The sequence below is a fragment of the Euphorbia lathyris genome, chromosome 7 (assembly GCF_963576675.1).
Source record: "Euphorbia lathyris chromosome 7, ddEupLath1.1, whole genome shotgun sequence".
Classification (NCBI taxonomy): domain Eukaryota; kingdom Viridiplantae; phylum Streptophyta; class Magnoliopsida; order Malpighiales; family Euphorbiaceae; genus Euphorbia; species Euphorbia lathyris.
This window is the reverse complement of record NC_088916.1, coordinates 60,250,524-60,260,175: the sequence shown is the minus strand read 5'-3', so window position 1 is coordinate 60,260,175 and position 9,652 is coordinate 60,250,524. Positions and strand designations below refer to the sequence as shown.

The 9,652-nt window shown below is 39.4% G+C and overlaps 1 pseudogene; it reads left to right on the top strand.

The window, feature by feature from the left end:
* The first annotated feature begins 6,754 nt into the window (after nucleotides 1–6,754).
* LOC136235588 (G-type lectin S-receptor-like serine/threonine-protein kinase At1g11410) lies at nucleotides 6,755–9,368 on the top strand (annotated as a pseudogene).
* Nucleotides 9,369–9,652: the final 284 nt, after the last annotated feature.

Here is a 9,652-nt window from a genome sequence, read left to right as displayed (position 1 = left end):
GAAGCACATCAAGATCAAGTTCCATTTTGTCCGAGAAGCTGAAAATGAAGGTGAAGTTAATCTGATTCACTACAGAAGTGAAAACCAGATTGCTGATATTTTCACAAAGGCACTACCGAAAAATAAGTTTGAGTTCCTTCGAACCAAACTCGAAGTTCGTAGACATGACATTAAGGAGGAGTGTTCAATTAATGTCAAAGTCAACCATTCAAAAACAAACAAAACTCATTAATACATAAAACAAACTTAATAAATAAATAAGATAAAATAAAAAAAACAAAAAAATCCAAAAATGAAGGACCATGAAATGTGGTCGGGATCACATGCATAAGTTTGAAACTTATGGTCTAAAATCAATAAATAATTCAAAGTTATATCCATTTTCTACATATGAAGTGTGAAATCAAATAATGCAGTTTTTTTGAATAGTATAGAATTTCATCTATATATATTGTAAGAGTTTGGATTTGTGACGATGAGTTTTTTCTTCAATTCAAGTTAATGAAATAATTAGCTTCCATTCTCTTGTCTTTCCTTTCAATTTCTCTACTCATTTTTATTTTGCTCTACAATTAAATTAATTGCTTCCGCTAAATTAGTCGCAATACCTCCAACAGAACATCTGTCTGTATTTATTTGATATTGAAAAAAAAAATTTATTTTCCCATAACACATTTCTCCTTTAATGTTTATTTCTATTTCTATAATATTATCGTCGAAACAATAAAGTTTTATTCCGTTCAATAAATGATTATTTTTAATTTTTATTTAGTTATTTAGATTATTTTTATTAGTTTATATATATTGCAATTTTTATTTTTGAAATTTGTTTATTGATTTTTTTTAAATATATTAGATTTTTGGATAAATAATTTATTGGTCTCTATATTTTAACCTAACACATTATTTAATCATCATATTTTAATAATATTTTTTTTAATTCTTAATTTTTGTTCCATTCAACAGTTTTTTTTTTTTTTTGAATGAAAGAATTGATTAAATAAACTTAAGTTGTTGCCATCAGGCTTACAAATGAAGGAGGAATAAGATAGGTTACAGTTAAACTAGGGGCTAGCAGACCCAACCTTGCAGCTTCGTCAGCTACACGATTAGCCTCTCTAGGTGCAAAGAGAAAACTACAACTAGGAATTGCCTCCGTCAGATTCCGACAATCTGTTAGAATTAATCCTAGACTCGAGAGATCCTCATCCATAGTTAGAAGTAACGCATTAATAATCAACTGAGAGTCTCCTTCAACATAGACGATTCTATCACCTCGTTCTTTAATCCAGCTAAGTGCTTCCCGGCATGATATTGCTTCTGCTAACTCTGGGGTTACCATGCCAATTTTTGGTTCGAATCTGGTTGCTATAAAGGAGCCTTCCGTGTTTCTTATCACTGCACCGATACCAAATCTTTCCTCACCGCTGCGAACTGATGCGTCAAAATTGATTTTTATCCCGGTCGGCGGCGGTATCCATATCCTGCTATAATTCCTTCGGGGTGCTGGTGCTAAATCTTCACTTCGGGCTTGTGCTTGTCTCCATGTCGCTAGGAAACGAACCGCATTGGATGCAATCTCTGGTGCCGTGAACGGTTTTTGCTCCCAAATAAGTTTGTTGCGGCTGAACCATATAAACCACAGCAATGTAGCCCACATACCTGCTACCTCAGCAGAGCTGTTGTTAATTGCTTCCTGCCACCAATTGTGAAAGGGAGTTGTTGTCCCTTGTCTGTATGTTCCTACTGCTGATTGATTCCATACTGCAATAGTCATCGGGCATTCAAGAAGAACATGGGATACTGATTCTGCAACCTATCTACATAAGGGGCAAATAGAATTTACATCAACTTGACGAACTCGGAGATTATCATTTATTGGTAAAATATTCCAGGCTGCACGCCATAGGAAGTTTTTAACCTTCGGGGGACAGGATAATTGCCATAGCTTATTCCAGGGGGCCCTACAGACCTCCTCCGACGGTTTTGGAAGCGACTCCACCAAAGCATAGTAAGCTGATTTAACACTGTAAGCTCCTTTCTTTTCCCACCGCCAACATAATTTATCTTCCGTTTCACGTCTTGCAATCGGTATATGTAAAATACTTTGTCGATCTTCATGTGAAAATAATTCGTTAAGCATCTGAATGTTCCATTCCCCATTATGAATTAGCCTATCCACCGTCCAATTTCCATTCGGTGCGTTTAAACGGTTTGGCCTCCCTGTATCCGAATCGAGCCATGCATCTTCCCAAATTTTGGTTTGTCGTCCATTACCAATACAAACACGAGTTCTTTTAATCATTAATTCACGACTTTTATATATGCTGGACCAAATTGCACTTGGGTTGTAGCCCAAACTTGCATCTCTGAAGTCTGAGTTAGGGAAACCGTGCTTTAAAAATGCGGGATACGAGTGTGTCAGGTCGGGTGAGAAACTTCCAAGCTTGTTTGCCTAGGAAGGCGATATTAAATTCATAGAAGTGTCTGAAGTTTAGTCCTCCCCAAGCTTTACGTTGACATAGATATTTCCAGGCTTTCCATTTAATCCCACGTCCCCACCAGTATCCGTTCAGTAATACTTCAATTATGTTACATATAAACTTTGGAAGGGAAAATACCTGCATGGCATAAGATGGCAGTGATTGTGCTACTGCTTTTATTAAAACTTCTTTCCCGCCTTGTGATAGTCTTCTTCCCTGCCATCCGCGTAGTTTTTTGTTTAATCGGTCGACTACATAGGAAAATGCGGTTGTGCGGCTTCTTCCCACCAAAGATGGAAGGCCCAAATAGGTATCCTGTGTATCGACGATCTGAACCCTTAGAAACTGTGCCAAAGTCGTTGTGCGCTCCTCCGGTACTCTTGCGCTGAACATGATTTTAGATTTCTCAAAATTGACTTTTTGTCCTGAAGCTTTCTCATACAGTAGGAATATTTGCTGAATCGCACCAGCTTCTGTTAATGTAGCTTGGAAGAAAAAATAACTGTCATCAGCAAATAGCAGATGTGATATAGTCGGTGCTCCCCTACAGATGCTACACCCATGAATACTACCTTGTTCTTCTGCTCTCCGTAGAAGTGATGTAAGCACCTCCGTGCATAAGATAAATAGATAGGGAGACAAAGGGTCACCCTGTCTAAGCCCTCTTAATGGCTTAAAGGTAGAGAATGCCGCATTTCGGTTCATAATTTGATATTCTACTGATGTGACACATGTTATAATCAGTTCTATCATCTTTAAGGGGAAGTCCATGCGCAGTAATACAGCCCGCAAAAAATTCCACTCAATTATGTCGTACGCCTTTGACATATCAATTTTTAGGGCAGCATAGCCCTTCCTTCCCCTTTTTCCTGCTCTTAGTGCGTGTCCTGCTTCATATGCAATCATGATATTATCTGTGATGGCTCGTTTGGGAACAAAAGCACTTTGAGCTTGAGAAACTATTGAATCTAGCACTCTTTTTAGCCTATTTGCAATTGCCTTGGTCATTGCTCTCATTAGCACATTACATAATGCAATAGGTCGGAGATCAGACATTGTTACTGGGGGATTCTTTTTCGGAATTAGAACAATATTTGTATGGTTGAGGTGATCAGGAAAATTACCAGTATTTAAGCATGTAGTACAATAGGATGAAACAGATGCACCAATGGTTTGCCAATGTTGTTGAAAGAATCCCGGGTTGAGACCATCCGGACCCGGGGATTTGTCCGGGTGCATAGAAAATATTGCCTGTTTGATTTCTTCCTCAAGGAAGTCTCGTGAGAGGGCCTCTTTCTGTTCCTGTGAGAGTCTGGTGCTTACTGTGTCCACAACCTCCAATTCCTCAGTGCCGTTTGATGTGAATAGATTCTGAAAATGTTCCTGTAGCATTGCTGCTAACCCCGTCGCCCAGGTAATTCGCTGGTTGTCTCCCGTGTAGAGATCGCCAAAATCATTTTTCTTTCGTTTGTGTCGCACCGATTCATGAAAGAATCGCGAATTGCTGTCTCCCGCTTGTAACCACTTGGTTTTTGCGCGTTGTTTCCAGTATTGCTCTTGGGCCGTTCGAACTTCCTCTAACTCCTTACTGGTCTGTTGTAATTTTATTTGGTTGTTCGCTCTTCGAAATTCCTCTATTTGTGTACGCAGCCGAGCGGTCTTGCCTCGGAATTGTTTTTTGAATCTCGCCCCCCATTGCTGTAATTTTCCACGACAATTTGCCATTCGTTTCGTGAAGTTCATTGTTGTTGAATCTTCCCAAGCCTGTTGTACTGTTTTTCGACATTCCTCCTCTACACCCCAGCTGTTCTCATATCGGAAGCACGTTGGAATTACAGATTGGGCTTCTACTGTTGTTAAAATTAGCACTGAATGGTCTGATTGTGTAGTGTAAACATTCTGAATGATTGCCGTAGGGAATAAATCTTGCCAAGTCTGAGACGCTAGACCCCGATCCAGTTTTTCCTCGATTATATTATCGCCTTATCTTACTCGTTGCCAAGTGAATGGATATCCATCCATATAGATTTCTGAAAGTGTATAGTGATTTATTGTTTCTGCAAATCCCGATAATAAGCTAGATGGATGGCCACGTCCTCCCCTTTTCTCAAATGTGTACAACATGTCGTTGAAATCCCCCATTATTAGCCACGGGAGGTCTGATATTCTATATAGGTCCTTCATACATTGCCATGATGCACTTCGTCTACCTCGTTCTGGAAAGCCATAGAAGCCCGTCATTCTCCATTTTGCTTGAGTATTAGTGGCAATTGTTATATCAATAAAATTGGTTCCAAATTTGACTAATTGGACATCCAGTTCTTATTTCCAAAAAAGTGCAACACCTCCTCCCCCTCGGTTACTGTCAACTGCAAAACATCTGTCGAAACAAATTCTGTCTTTTATTTGTAACATAGCATCTTTAGATATCATGGTTTCCATCAAGAAGATGATGGAAGGTTTGTGGGTGAAGATGAGCTCCTGGAGCTCTTGAACTGTGCTGAGGTTACCCACTCCTCGACAGTTCCAGCTTAGAATTTTCATAGCTTCCGGCTGACCCATGTGGAGTCTGCCGATATCTCTTTTTCAATAGTAATTCCTTCCATGTTGCTTGTGTTCTCACTCTCCTCCATTCGACGTTTGCGTTTTGTTTCAGTAGTTATGTGGACGTCTTCTTCCTTGTTAATCTGCTCCTGTAGTTTTTCCTGAGTCTGATGCAGTAAGAGTATTGGGCCATGTCCTGTAGCTGGTTCGTTGGTTTGCGAGATCAGTAGAGGTGAGTTTTTTAACCATGGCGAAGCATTCTGAGACCATCGGCGTGGAGTTGCTCGTAAAAAAGGGCCATGCAGAGTTTGGAGATCAGGATTATTCAGTGCTCGGAACGGAGCACAATCTCGAGCATTGTGACCCAATAAGCCGCAGAAAAAACAGAAGTGCGGAAGGCGCTCATATTGGAAATTAATCCAAACCCAATCAGTAGCAGTTTTACCTAATTTCATTCTTCGTTTCAGCGGGGTTCTTACATCAAATTGTACTTGTACCCGTAAATATCCATGGAAGTATTCGGTGTAATCTCGCGGGTCTGTGCGAAGAATTGTACCTACAAATTTACCACATGCCGTGGCGATTTTTTCTGTATGGTAGCCTACAGGAAGACCGTGTAGTTGGATCCAAAAAGCTGCTTCGTTGAGTTCAAGACCATGTACATCCTCCGGTTTATTTACTCTTCGTATAATGAGTAGTTTGTTTTCGAACGACCACGGGCCTCCATTCAAGACTGCATTGATGTCAAATTCATGATTAAATTGGAAGAGATAACGGCTACCTTCTAGTTCGACTATTGCCATGCCTCCTGCTGGTTTCCAAAGTCGTGATAGTGTAACTTTCATGCCTTCTGTATTGATAGATTTATCAGATATAAATCTTCCTATACCACTCCATCTGAGATCAAACGCAGGTAATGCCCCTTCCTCTGGAATTATAACCGGTGCGGCGTCTTCATCTGCTAAAGATAGTTGGAGGCAATCTTGCGTTAGGTTTTCCATAACCCTAAGGTAGTTCGGATGGTAAGATCGAGAGATAAGAGAACTTTGATTACAGAGGTAATCGAGATGTCTACAAACGTAAGATCGATGTAGAAACTGTAGTAGATTTAGAACAAATTTTCGACAGAAAAAAACGTAGCACCCAAGTTAGGTTAGATACGAAAGAACCCTAATACGGGGTATGGACGCGAACAGCTAAATGAATTATGTTCCATTCAACAGTTTAATCTTTCACATATTTAAATTATTAAACAGTTTAGTGCCTCTTTAAGGGACTTAACTATTGAATACAATAAAAGTTAAGAACTAAACAATGTATTATTAATATACAATGACTAAATAGTGTGTTAGGTTAAAATATAGTAACTAATAAATTATTTATCCTAATATTTTACCAACTAACATCCATAGTAATGACACTTTTTACCAAACACTGATCATCAATCAATCAGCTAATAATAAACATCTAAGAGCAACTCCGAACACCTTAATGCAATAGCAAATGCTAACTGCAACAACAACAACAATCGCTAATAGCTGAACCAAACAAACCTTAATTCTCCCGAAAGGAGCTAACGAGACCCCTAATCAATTTTTTTGGGGTCAAATTCAGTGGCTTGTAATTACCAAACCTCTTTCTAATGAAAATAGGAATATTACTGCACCACAAAACAAATTCAGGTAACCAAAGAAAACAACAGCAAGTATGAACAAAAGCAAACGCAGAAACCCAATCAATCAACAGACGCAACAAATACGCAAACATTCCTTCAAACCAAATAACTCAAATAAATATGTTGAAATTCAACTGTTGGGTTTATTGGATGCACTCCATGTGTTTGATAAAACGCCCCAACGATCAGAGAAGCTGTTTTTGATCCAAATAAATTCAGGAGAAGTCTATGGTGACTATGAATTCTCGACAATTGTTTGTGAGTTCTTTACTTTGCCATTTCTTGTTATGTTCTTGCAAGGATAGCATAACTATAAACCAGACCTTTCAAGATGGTGAGCTTTTAATCTCTAAAGAAAACAATTTTGCTTTAGGATTTTTTAGCCCTGGCAATTCTAAGTTTAGATATCGTGGTATCTGGTTCTATAAAGTTCGAGAACAAACGGTTGTGTGGGTAGCAAATAGGAATAATCCAATTAATGGCTCCTCTGGTCTTTTATCAATTAGCAATTATGGAAATCTCATTTTATATAGCCAAAAAGTTCCAACATGGTCTACCAGTATCTCGGTGGATGTGACAGAAGCTTGTGTAGCTCAGCTCTTAGATTCTGGGAACTTGGTTTTGTTAGAAAATAGGAGCAAGAAGATTGTGTGGCAAAGTTTTGATCATCCTACAGATACTTTGCTTCCAGGATTGAAAATGGGCATAAACTGGAAAACAGGTACTCGCAGCTTCCTTTCATCATGGAGGTCAGAAGATGATCCAGGAACAGGAGAGTACTCGATCGAATTGAACCCAGTAGGATCACCACAAGCCTTTCTCTGCACACGTAGAAATTGTATTTGGCGAGGAACCCCATGGCCTTTGAGAAGATTTATGGATGTTCTGACCTTCAATTTCATCAACAATCAAGATGAGGCATACATAAGCTTTGTGGCTGAAGCTTCTGTTATTGCAAGAGCAAAGTTGGACTTTTCAGGAATTCAGAAGCAGCTAATATGGGATGAAACCAATGGGGGGAAATGGAAAGAAATCTGGTCAGCACCGAAATATAAGTGTCATGCATATGGACGATGTGGCACCTATGGCAAGTGTGATCCAGGGGTAGTTAACCGTGGATTCGAATGCAATTGTTTGCCTGATTATGAACCCAAATCAGTTGGTGATTGGTATACTCTTAAGAGATGGATCAGGTGGGTGTGTAAGAAAACGGCTAAATTCTTCATCGGTGTGTGAGCATGGGGAAGGATTTCTGAAAGTGGAAAGTGTCAAGCTTCCTGATACTAAAGCAGCAATTTGGGTGAGTATGAGCATGAATCATATGGAGTGTCAAAAGGAATGCAAGAAAAATTGTTCATGTACAGCATATTCAAGCATTGATATTCCTGGGGAAGGGACTGGTTGTTTAGTTTGGTATGGAGAACTAAATGACACAGTAGATTATCCAAAAGAGGGATATGATCTACATGTTCGTGTTGATGCAATTGAATTTGGTAATTATTGTTCTTATCATTTCACAAATTTATATGTTCATTACTGTGAATTATCATATTGAGAGTGTCTGAGCAAGAAACTAAATTCTTGTGTTTGTTGAATATGGTTTTTCAGTTTCACCCTGAACCATGCTTACCCCAATGATGACTCAATTGATCTCCTTGAGGGTTTGCTCCTTTGAACCTGAAAAATGGTTCCTGGATTGACCAATGTAAGCACTTCGATTTATAATTAAGAAAATAAGTGTAAGAGGAAAGCACTGTAATGCTATGCAGGTTTGGGCTAGAAGACCCTCTTTATATATATGCTTCCCTGTGTTGTCCGTCGGTTTTGAAAATGCTCTGTCTCATTGTTATCGAAATTGCGCCTGGCTCAAAAGGCGCTAGGATCTAGGCATATGATAGCTCCCATTTATATAGGGTTTTTAGGATTGTTTTAGTTCGCTTTTGCTTTATTTCCACTCAATCTCAGTATCATTTTGTTATCTTTTAGTTGAAGTGAGTAATTTCCGTTATTTATGGCATTTTCTGTATTTTCAGGTGTTTTTAGGACTGGTTGAGCATTTCCGGACAGTTCGGGGACCACTAGAGCGAATTCCGGAAGCACAGGGACCAAAACAGATAACTTCCGGAGAGAACTGCCCTTTCTCAGCACCTGTCTCGCCGAGACAGCGCCTGTCTCGCCGAGACAGGCCTCCGTCTCGTCGAGACACAGCCTGTCTCGCCGAGACGAGGCGGGCCAATGGTTCCCAAAGGGAACCATCGCGTGGTGTCTCGATGAGACACCCATTGTCTCGTCGAGACACCCTTTCGTCTCGGCGAGACACCTCTTGTCTCGACGAGACGAGGCGCTGGGAAGCAATTTCCCAACGTCTTCTCACCCCAGGGCGCGAATCTTGGCCTGAAAATTGCCCAAAATACCCCCTAACACACTTACCACTATAAATAGAACAATATGCCTCTTTTGTTAGGGTACTTTTTCTTTTTCTCTTTTTTGGCTTCTCTTCCTCTCAATCTTTCTTCTTCTTTGGAGGAGATTGGAGTTTCTTGCATTGTAATTGATTTTGATTTGTTTGAAGACTGGGAAGGAAAGCTCTGTCCTTTTTGTAATCAGAATCAGACAAAGCCGGGTTTTAGATCTCTAAATTCCTCAATCTGTCTCTTACTTTTTACTTATTTAATTAATGATGATTCATGTTGATAATATGTGCTTTAATGATTTGATTAGTTTAATTATGAACTAATCCCCATCCAATCTGGGATGGGGATGAGATTGATTGTGTAGCCTTGAATGATTAGGGATTTGGTTTTATGGGTTTAATCTCAGTTGATTAGATTATGCAAGCTTAGTGTCCTAAATTTGTCAGAGATAGGATGATTGCTAGAATTAGATTCGATGATGATAAACTAGCCTGACATAGCTAAACCTAATGCCTTGAGTCCGACAAATTTAGGAT